Consider the following 20,163-nt stretch of genomic DNA (forward strand, 5'->3'; position numbering starts at 1 on the left):
ACACCGTGATTCCTGAGCAATCAAGTCAACAACTGGATGATACTAAAGTTACCCCCAAACCTTCTACTTCATCTGATTCTCCCTCTCCTCCTTCCTCTTCGCTTGATAAAGCTGGTAAGGCCAAAAATAAAGTAACTAAGAAGGAGAAGAAGGGGAAGGAGAAGAAAGAGAAGAAGAAGAAGGAGCCAAAGGCGAAAAGGGGTAACCAGGCGTCGTCCAGTGAAAATCCACACACTGCACTGTCCAAGCCTAAATCTCCATGTGTCATTTGCAAAGGAGACCACTATCATCAAGATTTTCCTTGCATCCCTCGGATCTTAAGGGACTGGTCTCCTCGTTTGCACAACTAGGTGTCATCAACCTCTGAAGACCATGTTGAAAGTACACCATCAACTAGTGAGAACGAAGCATTTGGAAAAAAAAGGAAATGTAAATTTCCTTGTAAATTATGTGAAGGCGATCACGCCATCCACCATTGTCCCTTCCTAGACAAAGCTAAAAGAGTTTTGGATAATCGTCCGGCTTCGCCGCTACGACTTCCTCCTGGATATAAGAAACTCTTGCCGAGTCCATCGCTAGTTGAAAATCTGACTGACACGCCGTTGTGGTCGGTCGAAGCATCTATCATTGAAGATAAACCCATTGAATCCATACCAGACAAAATTCAAAAGGTTGAGGCGGCAGTCGACCCGATCTTGTCTTCGGAAGGTCTATCTTCAGATGACACAATCACCGAAGAGAATGAGAACGACACCGTCCAAATTCTTTTCGTAAACACAGACTCCGATGAACATGGGGGTAGTCTACCCGTTCCTTTACCGCAGGAAGGAAGTTCATCAGAGTCATATCTAGCCGTCTATTTGGTCCCACCTCCAAGCAACCTAGTCATTTCTTTCGATTGGAATCTACTAGGCAGACCCCGAGTACCGGCCAATGTACCATTCTGAATCATTGTACAAGCTTACAAAATGATCATGGTCGGTACCATCATAGATGAAGGGGCTTCTGTGAGTATCCTTTCCTCAATTGCTTGGGAAGCGCTTGGTTCACCATCGCTTCTGCCTGAGATGAGAAATCTGACAGGCTTCGACAAAGGAACCAGTCGACCGTTAGGGATCCTCCCCAATGTGCTGATAACATTAAGAAGGAAAACCGTTCACATGAACGTAATGGTAGTCCAAGGACCTCTGGATTATAATCTACTCCTTGGGCATGACTATATTTATTGCATGGGAGCCATTGTCTCCTCACTCTTTAGAGTAATGTGTTTTCTGCATGAAGGACGAGTGGTCAAGCTCGTAGGCTAGCTTTCGTTCCCCAGCTCACACATAGCAAATAGTCAAATACCGTCCCTAAATGGTCTTTTCACGCAAGGAATGTCTCATCAATCTCCAGTCCATCCACCTGAAGAGCACGAGTGATTCAGAAGGACATGACTGAAACCCAGGGGGCATGCACCCTGGTCTGTTTCAGTAGGAAAACCATGGGTATAGGGTAGGTTTCCATGGAGGATATATGAGTAGTCTGACACACCCGTCCGTTTAGGAAAATTGGATTAGACTGGGATAAGATTCCCTCGTCAAAGTTATGTGAGTGGAGGTGACCGCACCACTCACCTTTGTCTATTTTGGTAGACATCGCCAAGGAAGCATTTTGTCTGCAACATGGATGGGGAGCTTTCATATGGTAACCTGGAAACTTTTCGCTATACCTGGGGGCATGAAAACCTTTTTGCATGCAAGCGAAGAGCGACCATTTATTTTCATAGTTTGTAGTTTCTCAACCCTTTAAACTCATAGGATTGGTCGTTCCTAGCTTGCATAAAGAAAGGATTCGGGGCAAAGCTTTGAAAGGTGCAAGCTCCATAAAAAATGGCATCTTAGATGAGATATCCTTATTATATGACTGGCACGAGTAGTTTTTATGTGGAGTTCAAGCTCATTAAAAATTAAACATAAGCAATGAGCAAACGTTCCCCCAGAGTTTAAGCTCATTAAAAAATGAACCAATTTCCGGTAAATAACCATTGTGAATGCATTATCATCAGCTTTTGAACCCTGGTCGTGTTCTCATCATCACCTCCACTCTATTTTAGCCAATCATTCACCTCAATTTGATTGTTTACCCCTTTTGAGGAAGAATTGCGAAGAGTGATCCTGTTAGCTATCCTTGTGACACTGCCGTGACTGGAAAATTCCAAACCTTACTTGGAACCAGCTGCTACCCAAAATTATCACTTGTTCCTCAAAAGTGAGTCTCCTTTAAGCTATTTTCACCTGACTCGTAAAATATGAAAAGATTGCCGAGCGATTGGCCTCTCCAACTCGTTAAAGTGACCGGAAGTGCTATCCCTCCTCTAGATTTTAATCTTTTTGGACCTGAGGGATTATTACACAAAAAGATAGAGTGCTTGTCTTGTTCGACTCGTTAAAATTACTGAAAATTCATCCCTTTCGTATAATTTTATACTTTTTCGAACTTAAGGGACTATATGACGAAAAAGGATTATTGGAGTTTCCTTTACATCCCTTTCAGACTCTCTAAAATTGAAAAGGACCGAGTTATCTTTGTCGTTAAACTCGTTAAAACCGAATAGCGACAAACTTGTCCATACAGACAAGAACGAGTTTCACTGTCGCTAGGCTCGTTAAAATATAGCGACAGGTTTGCCCGAAGGGTAAATTATAGAACAAGCATATGTTATCCTCCTCAAGTTTGACAAAAATAAAGAGGTACTGGTCAGCAATGACTGGGGAAAAATTGGGAAGAAAACTTGAAGAAACTTTATTGGTAGCAAGTCGCTCTTGAACATGACACTTTCACTCCACATCTGAGTAGGATTGGGTTGTTCCGTTCACTGGTCATATCACCATCAGTCCATCACACCATCCATATTTCGGGTTAATGCTACCAATCCGTGTTAGTGTCGCCGGTATGTTCAAGAGAAGTCGCTAAGAGAATTCACCTGTGTCTCATCTGCTGCAATACATTCACGCTCCATTCTTTCATGACCGCCACCCTGAACCCTGTATCATCAGATCATTTTCACCTCCAAAATCATTTACTCTATTCTGTGTCGTAGATGTCAGATTCATTAAGGCCCTCCTATGGCAAGTCGCTTCTTGTTGACATCAGCTCATTATCCAAGAAGTCGACTTAGGAACAACCCTTTCAGTACTTTGAAGCTTGCATGCCTCAATGGCAAGCTTCTCACTTTCGGTGATAGGTTTACATCAATGGCCTTCGACCAAAAGATTTTGTGCAGTGTTCGATGCCAAGTCCCTTATTCACACCACACAAATTTTATTGTAGTACCTTGAGGGTCATCATCATTATCGGTGATTCCTCTCGCGCTTGTTAATAGCTTACATCATTGGCTGGTAATCAGGTGATGTCTTTCCATGTTCGACTCCAGAACATCTTTCACATGGATCGACTTGTACTCCGAGTGAAGATTGGACGAGTTTGAAGACCCCGGATCTAGTTTCATCCATCCGGGCTGCGATATATTCAGGAAAATAAAGACATCAAATGTACATTGTTGCTGCACAGATGATCATCCGAATCAAAGGATGATGACTCTATCAGAATCATCAAGTCTGCCACATAGACGGTTGTCTGTATTATGTACATGAAAATGAATTTATAAAGCTGAGCATGGGAATGCATGCCTCAGCTAGATCATGAAAAATGTTATGAAGATAATGTATTGTATTATATCTTATTACAGGTCGCCTTCCAGCTCAAAAAAACTTCGGATCCTCATGATAAAGCATTTCACCCGACATCAAAATATTAACGACCTCATGCTTTAGGGGGCAACTGTTATAGACATTTTTGGGCACTACAACCCCAATCATACATGTCCATAAACCAAGGGCTCCTAAGTCCCTAAAAGTGTTGTTTCATACCCTAAAGGAACAAGGTCAGCTGATTACATCATCTCCCAGAAGTTCTCCACAGGAAACTGCTCAGAACTGGTCCAAACTGGACCATCTCACCTGCTCCATGGTCAAAGTGCGATGCATCCCACCTAATGCACATGGGAGGTGTGATGCATACTGAAAATCCCTTCTGTAGGGTGCGATGGGCGAGAGTGGACAAATGGCAGAGACAGTTTGCGAGGTGGATGATCATGGAATCTTCTAGAAACTTCTCCTGTGACACTTGCCTCTCTAAATTTGCCCAGGGATGAGTAAGAGATCATCAATCTCCAAGTGGAATCAAGAACTATCAGAGAGAGGACACTAATCAAAATCCCAGAAGCCGACTCACCCCCCTGCAATCGTCTATATATGGATCCCTCATCCCAGAGATCCAGAGGCTAGAATTTTGTATCTTGTAAGGAAGTGTTGTTGGTTTCTTGTTGGAATATCATAGTGTTGGGTGATCTAAGATTTTCATGAGGTGAAAGAAGGGCTTTCATGCTGGAGGATGACGCTGGGTCAGAACAATTGGCTGTAATCCTCTTTGCTATTCTTGATATTAATAAAGCTATTCAAGTTTTCCTCTAAATTCTTGTATGTTTGACGATATATGCATTTGTGTGGTCAATATACATCTGGTCCTATATTGTTTATGATTGTAGATCTCTGTTCTTCGATAGTATTATGCTGCTTTGATTCCACAGGTGTTCTTTGAAGCCGGGTGGACGAAGGAGAAGCGGCAAGGATCTATCAGAAGAGAGAGGAATCGAGCAAGGAACCAAGCGCAAGGCTGAGGTTGGTGTCCTTCATTCCACTCTTATCTACTTCTCATAAAGGAAAACGAAAGTAGTTTTAGTTTGTTTGTTTCTAAGATAGCTACCAGTCTTAGTGGGACTAGCAGCTCCGAGTGGACACTAGATTTCCCGATAACAGGAAGTGAAACTTATCTTCCTCAACTTGCCTTGGATATCTCTCTATCACAATATTTTGGTACTATTTGTGAGCTCTTATAGCTTGGGGGTTCCAGGGGGAGAAGTTCTCCCTAGATATGGTTGGGTGGAAAACCGGATGGTTCAAATGAGTTGGTTAAGGGATCAAAGATGGATCATATTCTCAGTGATTGGAGTTGAATATCTCTTCAGGTATAATTTTTATTGTCCTAAAATTATAGTATAGCTTTAGCATAAAATAAAATGTAGAAATTTAAATTGTTGTAAGAATCTAATTTTGGTTTAAGCTTATGTTATTTGAAATCTTATTGGATACTTGAAAATCAAGACTACGAGTGGTCTATATGAATGGATGTTTAGATCTCAAGATGTTATGGAATTATTATTGGTGTATTCTATTGTACTAACATTGGTATTGTAGCATTTGAGAAAGGAAAGACAAATATCGTTGAAGGTAATGGCAATAAAGAAATTCCAAAGGACTTGAGTAAGAGTTCATGAGTTATGGTTCTATTTCATGTAATTAGAGACATGTTTTAGAAATGGTTTTAGGATATTTTGCAAAGTGTTTGTCAAAACCCATGAATGAGAAATGCTATTGTTATTTTTATCATTATGCATGAATAAGTCTTAACTTGTAGCCTACCATAGTAGGAAATGGATTCATATCTAAAATATACTAGGAGGATTCACTAGATCAGTTGTTGAAATAAAAAAATGTTAGAAAAAAACAAGATGGAAGGCAAGAGTTTTAAACAGAATGATTGAGGTAAGTTTCAATCATTATTTATTGCAATAGTTCAAGATGCTTGCCATGGGTTTGTAGGAATGATTGAATGAATATAATGTTTGATGAATCTCAAAGCCCTTTAATTCACTTACAGTGGATGAATGATTTTGAAAGGCATTTAGACAATACATAAGTAATTATAATTTAATAATAGGTTGTTATTTGTTTTGCATAGTTGTAGATTCAACCTTGCATGCCATCTATTTGATAAAAATTGTAAATAAAATTCCCGAAGTCAACATATTTGCTAGTTTTTAAAAATTAATCCATGCATGGTTTTGTACCGATTCAGGACAACATCAGGGGGTATTCGTACCATAAGGACCTGTAACCCCTAATTTGATTAAAAAAAAAACAATTTTCAAAACCCAAATCGTAAATCTGGGTGATTTTGCAGATTGTTGTTGCCAACTGTGTATGTCTGTTGTCAACTTTTGGGTGAAAGAATAAGATGAATTAGTCATTGTTTTAATATTTTTTTCATTTGAAGAATTAATATATAAATTTTATGATCCAAATAGGTTGAGGGAGAATCTTATATTCATGTCAAATTTCCTTAAGAGATTGTGGCTTCCAAGTGTTTGACAAAATGCCTTAATGGCTATAGATTGCGTGTTTGCAAAGTGTTTGTTAAAAGGCCTCAATGGATTTAGATTGCATGCTTGCGAAGTGTTTGTCAAAAGTCCCCAATGGTTGTAGTTTTTAGATTGCATGCTTGCAAAGTGTTTGTCAAAACTTCAATGGATGTAGTTTTTGTGCATACAAATTGTTAGAGTAAATGTCCTACTTACTGTAGCTTTTATGCACTAGAAAATTTATGAATAGATTATTTAATGGATGTAGCTTCCTATGTTTGCAAGTTTTTGTATGAATGTGAAAATGAATTTAATAATTTGTTGAAGTGTGAATAGAGAATAAGACAATTGTTACTTTTATTATCTAAAGCTTTCATTTAAAAAAAATGGTTGTTGTTGGAAACAATTTTGCAATGACTAATTTTGTACGAATTTGTGAAAATGAGCATAATACATTTTGTATGAGCTGCATGTATTCATGGGTGCATCGTTATGCTTCAATGATTGTAGAAAACAACTACTTGTGCCCAATTTATGCAGGTCCATTGTTTTACTTGACACATTTTGAAGAATAATATGCTTATGAATTGGTAACATTAGTTTCTCTTGCTGCAACATTCATTATACAATTCTCATGATTGAAGCATTAGCTTAATAATTGGAATTTTAATTGATGAATTTAGAAATTTTTTTGGGTCAATATATTTTGTGATATTAAGATAAAGTTATCCCCGACTTCTTATGTTATATTCTTACATTGAAATAGCTGAAGGAACATGATTACATGATAGCTAAGTTAGTCATATTATGAGTAAAACAAAAATAAAATAAAAATAAAAATTGAGTAATAGTATTCAATTTGACCTTTACTTCTCTATACTATTGATGGTTGGTAAGGTGGGACCTTACACATAATCTCCTCCAAACTATTGAAATCCCAACCATCATAGTCATGTTTTTATGGCTTCTTCACTAAGACTGCTACTATGATGTCTCTACATAACATTGCAACAACCATGAGACTTCCCCTAAACAATATGCTCCTCAATTCTAGCATTTGTTGCTTATGACCTCAATGCTAGTATGGTCAACATCAATGCCAACATACCAAGTGCCACCAACCATTCAAACAATGCCAACTATCCAACAATATCCCCCTTTAGCATTGATGGAAACATCCTAAGCTCCACCTAAGACCAAGCATCATTGTTCTTCTCCTTCACATTACAAATCTTCTCCCCCTTTGTCATCAATGGCAAATAATTCTTCTAGAGTCCCCCCATAAAATACAACAACCTACTCTGATCCTTCAAGTTGAGTAGCTTCCAATACTCGTTGTAATTGAGTCATTTGGGAATTTGTTTCTAGAGATACACAAAGGGATCTCTTGCAACTGGCTTAGCAATGATGTTTGCTAGTTGTTTTTTAGTGCCCACATATTCAAGTCGGAAAATATTACCAGCATCCCATTCTCTCAAGAAATGAAAATTGATAGGGATATGTTTGGTCTTTGAGTGCATGAAAGGATTCTTAGAGATGTTGATTGCACTTGTGTTGTCACACATGATTGGAATTGGATCAGTCAATTCTACTTTCATTTCCTTCAAGGTCTGCTTCATCCAGAGATTTCATTAGCAACAAATGGTAGTTACAATATACTCTGCTTCAATAGTTGATAAAGAAATGGAGTCTTGTTTCTTGTTTAAGCAAGACACTAAATAGTTTACCAAAAAGAATGATGCACTAGAGGTTCTCTTGTTGTTATCAATACTACCAACATAATCACCATCAATATAGGCATCCAATTTAAACTCCCTGATTCTAGCATACCACAACACATAGTTCATTATTCCTTCCAGGTATTTGAAAATCCTTTTTACAACAATGACATGACTTTCACAGGGCAGGCTTAAAATTTGGACACTAGACCCACTGCATGCATGATGTTTGGTCTAGAAGCTATAAGATACAACAAGCTCCCTATCATCCATATGTAGACATTTTGATTTACCATTGGTGTCTCATCTTCTTTACATAACTTACAACCTATAACCATGGGGGTGCTAACCGGCTTGCAATATTCTAGTCTGAATTTCTTCATAATTTCTCATAGGTATTTGGATTGGGAGGTAAATGCCCCATATTTTGATTGAGAAAATTGCAATATTAAGAAAAAGGAAAGTTCTCTTATCATGGACATCTCAAACTCTATTTTCATACAGTTTACGAATTGATTCCCTGACTACTCTAGATTGTTGCCAAAGATTATATCATCTACATACACTACCAAATCAATAGGTGGTCATATTCAGATTTTATGTATAGATTTATATCTGCAATGCCCCTCTTAAATCCTTATTCCTAAATATATCTATCCAATTTGGAATACTAAGCTCTAGGGGTTTGTTTGAGTCCATATAAGGCCTTTTTCAGTTTGCACACAAATCCCTCATTTGCAATGAGCATGAATCCCTTTGGTTGCTCAATGTAAACTTATTCTTCTAGATCTCCATTGAGAAATGTTGACTTGACATCCATCTGATATACCTTCATGTTTTTATGGTTGGTAAAGGAAAGAAAAATTATGATAGATTCCAATCTAGCTACTGATGCAAAGGTATCCTCGAAATCTATCTCCCGTATTTGGGCATACCCTTTAAAGATTAATCGAGCCTTGTTCTTGATTACTTGACCTTGCTCATTTAGTTTATTTTTGAAGACCCATTTTTTACCTATGACATTTTCTCTTTGGGTCTTGGGACAAGCTCCCAAGTGTCATTCTTCTCAATTTGGTCAAGTTATTCATTCATAGGTCTCACCCAAGACTTGTCCTCACTAGCCTGACTGAGATTATTAGGCTCAACCTAAGATAGCAATGAAAGATTTTCATAGCTTGGAATTCCAACAAATTTCAATCCTAGTTTGAACCCCAAGTCTTTGATCTATAAGATTTTGATTCTTAGGATGTTCCTTCTCTACAAACCTAGATGGTTTTTTGGGCCTTGGATTTGTGCTAATTTCTACATCCTCATTATCTGACTCCATTTTCATGGTCTGATGGTGTGATGGTTGAAATCTCTTCCCCATATGAGTTCATGTTTCCTCTTGAGGACTCTAATTGTGGTGTTATTTCATCTATTACTACATCAAAGCAATATTCAATCCTCTTTGTCCTTTTGTTGTATCACTTCTATCATTTAATTCGAGTAGAGAACCCCATAAATATACCCTCTTTAGCACGTGAATCAAACTTTCGAGCATCTTTATCATTCCTTTTGATAAATAATTTTCCCCCAAATACATTATAGTGTTTTACTGATGTAGGTATTCCCTTCCACAACTCAGAGTTTTATCACTACTAGGCCTGAGTTGTGTTCTCTTTTATAGATACATTGTTGCTTATGTTTCTTCTCCCCAAAAGGTCTGAGGTACATCTACTTCATCCATCATAGCTCTAGCCATCTCCTGGATTGTTCTTTTACTCCTCTCAACTACTCCATTTTGTTATGGATTTCTAGCCATAGAATATTGCCTCCTCATGTAATGCTCTTCACAGAATTCTTCAAACTCTCTTGAAGTGTATTATCTTTAGATCTTCTCATTTTCCACCTGAGATTTAAGAACACTTCTGATTTTTCTTTTATGAGCATGATCCAAGTCGCCCTGGTTAAATCATCAATAAGCAACATAAAATACCTCTCTCCTCTTGGGATTTTTGATTTGGTTTAGATGCAGATATCTATCTAAATTAGCTCCAGTGGTCTAGATGAATTAAATTCTTTTGTCTTGAAATGAGTCCTAGTTTTCTTAACAAATTTACATGATTTGAAAATTGAATTACCAGGCCTTGATAGTCTTGGAAATCCTCTCACAACTCTCATCTTGTTGATTCTTATTAGACTTTCAAAATTCATATGACTAAGTCTCTTGTGCAATAACTAAGGTTCATTTGTCTTGTCAGATAACAACTTACTATGGAGTCATGAAACACATATATATTATTGTGAGTTTTGACTGCCTTTCCCACCATCTTTCCATTCTCTTCATGTCGAATCTCACAATATTTGGATTGAAAGGTTACATTATAATCATTATCACACATCTGGATTACACTAAGCAAGTTGTGCTTGAGACCTTCTACATACAACACATTTTGGGCTTTAGTATTTTCATCAAGACTGACTATGCCCTTACCATTAATTCTTATTGCGACATTTTTGCTGAAAGTGACATTGTTCCCTCTATCCTTTTATTTTAGCGATAGAAATTTTCTCTTATCCCTGGTCATATTATTGGAACAACCACTATCTACATACCATTAGTTCTCTTGATTATGTATCAACAGAGCAAGCCCACATTTCATGTTCTTTCCATACTTTTGTTTCCAATTCACCTTATCTTTTGGAAAGGTTGGTTGCTAAGTGTTCTAGGATTTAGATGGATACACAAACTTGCTTCTGCATTCACTTGATTTGTTCCCAAAGTTATTTCACTTGAAGCATTCAACATTAGCCACCAGGGGAGAGAATGGATTTCTATATATTGGAGGAGAGTTTTGAGGTTTGTAATTTTGATACTTATTGTATCTGGAATTTTCATCTCTTTCAACTTTGACCCTTCAATAATAAACAACTTTATTTCCAAAGACATGACATTTATAACAGTTACCATAACATAAAAGAGATTATTTGAAGTTAGATAGTTCATGAGTGTGTGCATGAAGGTACCTTTGTTGTCTTATTGATTGATTCAGTCTCTGGTGGTGTGACTCCTTTAGGAAATTGGAATTATTATAACTCCATTGATGGCATCCTCTATGGACTGTTATCTTTTTGTCTTCAATGATTATTTATTGATGTATATTTTCATGACTCTGGGTTTCCTTAAATCTTACAAACTTGAAGTTCATTTTCCCTGTAGAAGATTCGAATGGTCTAGAGTATCCCAGGCCTGATTTGTATTCTGAAGACCTTTGACTATTCAAAATATGATCTAGCTTTCTTGTTCCTTCTTCCACCTTTTTATTTATAACCTTATTAGTCTCCTATCTTTCAAGATTTGTTCTCATTGAGACAACTTCTGCCTCAAGACTTTGATAATTTTCTTCTCATTCATGGATCAAGTCATTAAGAACTTCTTATTTAAGTTTAGCTTCCTCTAATTTGACTTTTAGAGACAAAATTTCATCTTTGAATATTTTTGAAATCATTTCCCTATTTAATTTGAAAAACTACTGCTTTGGATGCTTGTTCTCTTCTTCTAATTTCTCAGAGGTTCCTTGTTTTTCTTCTAGAAAAAGAGCTAAATTTTCTTTTCTTTTAACGACTTCTTCAAATTTTTCTTTTTGATAAACAAACTCCTCATTGTCTAAGTTATACATACATTCTTTGGCATGATTCAGTTATATTTTTAGTTGCTTGTTCTTTCTCCTGGGCTTCTTTAACTCATGAAGAGCACTAATGAGCTCCCATTCAAAGTCCACTACTCCTACTTCTTCTTCTCCCTCTTCAGAGTTTGTAGTATTTTGTCTCTTGGAGTCTGCTCCAAATTCCATGAGTAAATACTCATTTAACTCATCCTTTGAGTAGTTTTCAATATCTAATTCTGGTGTTGAGCTATCCTCTTTGGAGTAGAGTCCCTTTTTCATAGAAAGCTTCTTATTCTAATGTTTTTGAGATTTGCCTCTAAATTTCTAATCCTCTTCCTTTTCTGTCCTTTCTTTGTAAGGAAACTTGGATGAGAAATTTCCAACTCTTCCACAATCAAATAATTTAAAGGGAAAATTTCCTTTTTACTTTCCTAAGCCACACTTTAGTTTCTTGGAAAATTGTGTCATTTCCTAATCAGATTCACAGCTAGAGAAATCTTGATTATATTTGTGCTCCTTAGCCTTCTTGGACACCTTGAACATTTCTTCCTTCGATCCAAACTTCTCTTTTCATACTCTCATCTCATAGGCTATGAGGGTACCAAGCAGTTGGTCCATCACCATATTATTTAGATCAAACATCTCTTCAACGACATATATTTTGGCATTAAATCTCATGGGTAGAGATATTAAGACTTTTTGAACAATTATATCTTCTTTGATGGTGTCACTGAGTCCTCTATTCATATTGGTTACTTCATAACTCTGAGGAAGTCTTCTACTATGATTTCTTCTTCACTTATTTTTAAGCTTTCAAACCTCATTCAGAAGGTTTGAAGTTTAGCCTTCTTGAACCTATTGTCTCCTTCATGACTTTGGTTGAGCTTCATCCACACTTCCTTGGCAGACTTATAGTGCATCACCTTTACAAGATTAGATTGACTAAGGCCAAAGAGAATGTTATTCTTGGCTTTAGCATTTTTTCCATACACCTTTCTACTATTTGCATCTGTGGGAGGAATATATCAGAACATCGTAATGTACTAGTACATAGCTCCAAACACCTACTCCTAGAGACATAAGATAAACTTCCATTTTAAAATTCCAAAAGGTATAGTTTGTCCATCAAAGACTAGTATCTTTCTTGAGTGAGAATCTTGACTCTCTTGCCTAGACATAATTCCTTATGGATTTGCCTTCCAATGGTTAGACTGTTCCTGAAGGAACTTCGCTCTGATACCAATTATTCGAATAATGAATTACTGAGGGGGGGATGAATTAGTAATTGTGAGGTTCTTAAACCTTTAAGTATAAATATTTAATTATTTTCACTACTATCAGTTAATTGTGAGGGAATTCATACACAATAAAAATAAACAACAAGATACAATATTCACATGTACACATAATCCATCACATTAGCAGCATACACATATTGACACAGGTATTTTTACATGGAAACCCAAAGGGAGAAAACCACCAACATGTTTGTTGTTATGATGTAAATTAAGCACCTACTTAATTGCATCAATTTTTTTGTGAATATCCATTGACAGGAGGCACAAACCCCTTTAATATAACAAAACACTACTTTCCAAGAGGCACTAGCTTCTTATGAATGCATGCAACTATTTCTCTAGCCATTGTTATACTTTCCGTACAACTTTCAAACTGAAAACATAGGCGAATGCATATATATAGAAATACAAATTTGGTATGCTCTAATATCATTTCCTTTCCTTCAACTCCCAGCTCTCCTTCAAAGTGTGCTTTTTTCTACTTAACTAGCTCATTTCTAGGACCTATGATACACCTTCTCTAAGTGACACTTAGCTCAGTCACACACTAGCAGCACTGCACTTGGTAAAAGTCAACAATTCTGCATTCCCCCACTTTTCATAACTATTCTCCACTGTTTTTTTCATTTGTTTCATTGTGATTGATGTTGTCCCCATTGTCTCTATAATAGATTTCCTAGAATCGTACTTCTGCACGTCTCTCCATGGTGTTGTTCCATCAGAGTACAAGGTTACTGTAACTGCATTAATCAATGAGAAAGGGATCCAATTGTAGTTGCATTACAATTAATGAAAAGAATGTCTAGCTAACTGTATTCCATACTAAGAAATAAATTCTTAGTCGAAATGTGCAAGCTAGGAGTACCTCCATTGAATTTTTCTTATACAATCAACATGGCACTCCATCATGTTGTTGTATTTGATACATGACATCTATATCTGCAGCACACCACCAGAGCCCATAACTGCTGGTATGGCATCCCTGAGCTATTATGTTCATTTAATTCTATGAGGCATACAAGAAATATCAAGCATGGTTATTTTGAAGTCAATTGTAACATTTGCAAATCATGGTCCTTTCTTATCTTATTCTCCTACCTACGATAGTCACTATTGACTCCATTAAAGAATTTGTGCAATCATGGTCCTTGCTACCTTGTGCCTTCTTTCTTTGTAGTCATCATTAATGCATGAAACAACTCTGGTGCAATACCATTCAATATTATTTGGGAGGTTGGAAGATCGTGGGTCAGCCTGCTTAACCTTTTATGCATCCATGTTTTCCTCTAACTTCATGACTAGACCTAGAGGCTTGATAATTCTTTAACATTGAAAAACACCACAAAAATGACTCTTGGTCACACCTTTCAATGTTAGTCGGGAGGTCATATTTCATCCCATTCTCCCTTCTTATGTGCCTTCATTTTCCTCGACCCCCTAACTTTCCCATAGGCCCAATTAGCTTCGAGGTTCGATTTTCCTATAGGCCTGACTTGGCTCCTTTTTCACTATTTTGGCATGTTCTATTCATTCAAAGCCAAAAACCGAATACACGTGAAAACATTCACAAAAAAATGACTTGGTGAAACCTTTGAGGTTTTGCCACATCATCAGCTTATGTCGTGTTGACATCATCTGGGCCAAGTGGAACCTTGTGTATGGTGACACTTGTCACCTAAATTTGGCCTATTATTCCACCCAAGAATGTCAAATATGATTTCCATGTGTCCTTCGTACTTCCACATCATGTTGACAACATATTCCATGTTGCTTCCAACACATCACCATGAGCCAATCACATTCTCCCACTTGTTTGCCTATATTGGGTCCCACATAGGTCGTGGTTCAAGAAGTCGAGGGTTTTTTTCTTCTTTCTAATATTTACTGCATGACTTGACTTTTGATTGGTCCCAACTAGACCCATCTCTTGACCTAGAGATTGTCTCACATAGGTTGAAGGTCAAGGGGTCAGGGATTTTATTGTCCTACTAACTCTGTTATGTGACCTGACCTCCGGCTAGGCCCAACTCATCTAAGTTTGACCTTAGTTCAAAATATTTCTAGTCCTGATTGAATGAGCTTTTATGTATGCAAGCTTCAACTAACTATAACTCCTAATCCATAAGCCCTTTTCTAGACTTCATCATACCATTGGAAAGATTTTCTAGAATACTATCTAACTCTGCCACTTTCAGTAGAAACTAAGTTTATCTCTTGAGACATAATCTCCTCCAAAATTTGGAACTTGCAACCATCATAGTCATTGTTTTATGGATTATTCACTAAGATTTCTACTATGATGATTCTCTACAAAACACTGCAGCAACCATCAAACTCCCCCTCAATAAATTGCTCATTAATGCTAACATCTGCTGCCTCTGACCTCATTGCTAGTCTAGTTGACATCAATGCCAACATACCAAGTGCCACCAACCATTTAGACAATGCCAACTATCCAACAATATCCCCTTTGACATTGAAGGAAACATCATAATATCTCTATGAAACCAAACATCATTGTTCTTCTCCTTGGAATTACAAATTTTCTCCCCTTTTCTCATCAATGGCAAAGGATTCTTTTGGAGTCTCCCCTTGAAACACTGCAGCCTACTATGATCCTTCAAGTTGAGTAGCTACCAATACTCATTGTAATTGAGTCATTTGGGAGGAGGAGTCACAACTCCTATCTATTGTTGGAGATACATAGAGGGATATCTTGGTAACTGGCTTAGTAATGATGTCTACTAGTTGTTCTTTAGTGGCCACATATTCAAGTCGGAAAATATTAGTAGCAACCTGTTCTCTAGAGAAATGAAACTTGATAGGAATATGCTTGGTATTCGAGTGCATGACAAGATTCTTAGAGATGTTGATCACACTTTTGTGGTCACACATGATCTTCTTCATCCAAACAATTTATGAGCAACAAGTGGCAACTACAATAGACTCTGCTTCAACAGTTTATAGAAAAATGGAGCCTTGTTTCTTGTTGACCCAGGACACTAAGCAATTTCTCGAAAAGAATGATGCACCAAAGGTGCTTTTCTTGTCATAAATACCATCTGCAAAATTACCATCAATATAGGACTTCAATTTAAACACTCTACTTCTATCATACCACAACCCATAGTCTATTGTCCCTTACAGGTATTTGAAAATCCTTTTTATAGCAATGACATGACTTTCAGAGGGGTAGGCTTGAAATTTGGCCACCAAACCTACTACTTGCATGATGTATGGTCTACATTCTATAAGATACATCAATCTCCCTATCATATATCTGTAGATAGTCTAGTTTACCAGTGGTGTCTCATCTTCTTTGCATAACTTATAGCCTATAACCATGGGGATGCTAATCGTCTTGCAATCTTCCAGTCTGAATTTCTTCAAAGTTTCTCATAGTTATTTGAATTCAGAGATAAATACCCCATATTTTGATTGCAAAACTTGCAATACTAAGAAAAATGTCAGTTCTCTTATCATGGACATATCAAACTCTGCTTGCATACAATTTATGAATTGATGCCCCAACTGCTCTAGATCGCTCCCAAAGATTATGTCATCTACATACACTACCACAATACATAGGTGTTCATCTTCAGATTTTACATACATATTTTTATTTGCAGTCCCCCTCTTAAATCCTTGTTTTTGAAGATATTTATCCAATCTGGCATAACAATCTCTAGAGGCCTGTTTGAGTCCATATAAGGCCTTTTTCAGTTTACACACAAACCCTTCATTTGCGGTGATCGTGAATCCCTTTGGCTACTCAATATAAACTTATTCTTCCAGATCTCCATTGAGAAACACTGACTTCACATCCATCTGATATACCTTAATGTTTTTATGTCTGGAAAAGGCAAGAAACATTCTCATAACTTATAGTATAGATGTCAGTTCAAAGGTTTCCTAAAAATATATCCCCTCTAACTAGACATACCCTTTGCAGACTAATCGAGCCCTATTCCTGATTACTTGACCTTGCTCATTTAACTTATTTTTGAAGATCCATTTCATGCCTATGACATTTTTCTCTTTATTTCTTGGAACAAGCTCCCAAGTGTCATTCTTCTCAATTTGGTCATGTTCTTCATCTGTATCTCTCACCCAGGACTTGCCCTCACTAGCCTGACTGAGATTCTTAGGCTCAACCTGAGATAGACAAGAAATATTTACATAGCTTGGACTACCAACAAGTTTCCTCCTAGTTTGAACCCCAAGTGTTTTATCTCCAAGAAATTGACTCTTGGGATGTTCTTTTTGTACATATTTGGATGGTGTTGTGGGCCTTGGAGTTGTGATCATTTCTACATCCTCATTATCCGACTCTATTTCTTCATGATCTGATGGCCTAATGGATGAATTCTCTTCTGGAGGACTTTTATTGTGGCATTATTTCATCTATTAATACATCAATGTAGTCTTCAATCTTCTCTGTCCTTTTTTTGTAGAATTTGTATCCTTTACTCCGAGCAGAGTACCCTACAAATATACCCTCATTAGCACATGCATAAAAATTTCTAGGATCTTTATCATTCCTTTTGATAAAGCATTTGCTCCCAAATGCCTTATAGTGCTTTACTAATGCAGGTCTTCCCTTCCACAATTCATAGGGAGTTTTATCACTACTAGGCCTGAGTTGTGTTATGTTTGATAGGTACATTTTTGCTTGTGTTGCTTCTCCCGAGAAGGTGTGAGGTACATCTAATTCATCCATCATATTTCTAGCCATCTCCTAAATTGTTTTGTTCTTTCTCTCAAATAATCCATTTTTTTGTGGAGTTCTAGCCATAAAATATTGCCTCCTTATGCCATGCTCTTCATAGATTTCTTCAAACTCTCTTTAAGTGTATTCTCGTCCTTTGTCTGATCTTAAGCATTTTAACTTTAGATCTTTCTCATTTTCCACATGAGCTTTAAACTTTTGTAAGTTTTTAAATGCTTTTTATTTTTCCTTTAAGAGCATGATCCAAGTGGCCTTGGTAAAATAATCAATAAGAAACATAAAATACCTCTCTCCTCTTGGGACTTTTTCTCTAGTTGGGCCGCAGATATCTATGTGAATCAACTCCAATGGTCTAGATGAAGAGAATTCTTTTGTCTTGAAATGAGTCCTAGTTTTGTTACCAAATTTATATGATTTTCATATTGAAATATCAGGTCTTGACCGTCTTGGAACTCCTCTCACAATTCCCATCTTGCTAATGCTTATTAGACTGTCAAAATTCATAGGACCAAGTATTTTGTGCCATAACTGAGTTTTATTTTTCTTGCTTAGATACCAGCATAGACTAGAGTCATCAAACACATATAAATTATTGTGAGTTCTGACTTACTTTCCCAAAAGTTTTCCATTCTCTTCATGTCGAATCTCACAATATTTGGATCAAAAGGTTACATTATAGCCATTATCACACATCTGGCTTACAATAAGCAATTTGTGCTTGAGACTTTCTACATACAACAAATATTTGGTCTTTAGTCTTTTCATCAAGACTGACTATGACCTTAACCTTAATTCTTGTTGGGGCATTGTTGCCGAACGTGACATTATTCCTTCTGTCCTTTTATTTTAGCGACAAATTTTCACTTATCCCTAGGCATATGCTTGGAACAACCACTATCTACATACCATCTGTTCTCTTGATAATGTGCCAACAGAGCAAGCCCACATTGCATGTTCTTTCCATACTAAGGTTGGTTTCCAAGTGTCCTGAAATTTAGGTGGATACAAAAACCTGCTTATGCATTCACTTGTGTTGTGCCCAAAGTTATTGAACTTGAAACATTCAACATCAAGCTTCAGGGTAGAGAAGGGATTTCTATCTATGGGATGATAGTTTTTAGGTTTGTAATTTTGATACTTATTGTATTTGAAATTTTCATCTCTTTCAACTTTGACCCTTCTATAATAAATAGATTTATGTCCAAATACATGAAATTTATAATAGTTACCGTAACATAAATGAGTTTACCTAAAGTTAGATAGTTCATGAGTTTGTGCATGAAGGTACCTATGTTGTCTTGTTTATTGATTCATTCTCTCGTGGTGTGACTCCTTTGTGAAATTGGAATTATTATTACTCCAGTGATGGGATCCTATTTGGATTTCTACCTTTCTGTATTCAATGGTTATTTCTTGATGCATCTTTGCATGGATCTAGGTTTCCTTAAATCCTGCGAACCTGAAATTTATTTTCCCCGTAGAATATTCCAGTGGTCTAGAGTATGCTAGGCTTGATTTATCTTCTAGATACCTTTGACTATTTAGAATCTGATCTAAATTTCTTGTTTCTTCTTCCATCTTGTCATTTATACCCTTATTGGTCTCCACTATTTCAAGATTTGTTCTCATAGAGACAACTACTACCTCAACACTTTGACAATTGTTTTCCCATCCATAGATCAATTCATTAAGAACTTCTTCTTTTCCTTTAGTTTCTTCTAATTTGACTTTCAAATACAAAATTTCATATTTTCATGTATTTGAAATAATTTCCCTCTTTACTTTGAAAATCTTGTGCTTTAGATGTTTTTTCTCTTCTTCTAGTTTCACATAGGTTCCTTGTGTTTCTTCTAGTACAAGAGTTAAATTGTCTTTGATTTTAATGGCTTCTTTGAGTTTCTATTTTTGATAAACAAAATCCTCATTGTCTAAGTTGTACATACCTTCTGCAGCACGCTGCAACTATTCTTTTAGTTTCTTTTTATTTCTCCTAACCTTCCTTAACTCATCAAGAGCACTAATGAGCTCCCCTTCAAAGTCCACTAATCGTATTTCTTCTTTTCCCTCTTTAGAGTCCGTAGTATTTTGTTTCTTCGAGTCTGCCACAAATCCCATGAGTAAATTCTCATTTGACTCATCCTCTAAGGAGTTTTCACTGTCTAATTATGGCGTTGATCCATCCTCTTTGGAGTAGAGTCCATTTTTCATAGAAAGCTTATTCTTCTAATGTTTTTGATATTTTCTTCTAAATTTCTAATCATCTTCTTTTCTGTCCTTTGTTTTTAAGGGCAATTGGATGAGAAATGTCCAACTCTTATACAATCAAAGAATTTAAAGGGTAGCATCCATTTATACTTTCCTGAGCCACGATTTAGTTTCTTGGAAAAATGTGTTGGCTCCTAATCAAATTTGCAACTAGAGAAATCTTGATGATATTTGTGCTCCTTAGCCTTCTTGGACACCCTAAACACTGCTTCCTTTGGTTTAGACTTTTGTTTTCCTACTCTTATCTCATAGGTTGTGAGAA

Source organism: Pinus tabuliformis, chromosome J, assembly GCF_031772625.1.
Source record: "Pinus tabuliformis cultivar Carrire ecotype Pingquan chromosome J, CPIR1, whole genome shotgun sequence".
Taxonomy (NCBI): Eukaryota; Viridiplantae; Streptophyta; class Pinopsida; order Pinales; family Pinaceae; genus Pinus; species Pinus tabuliformis.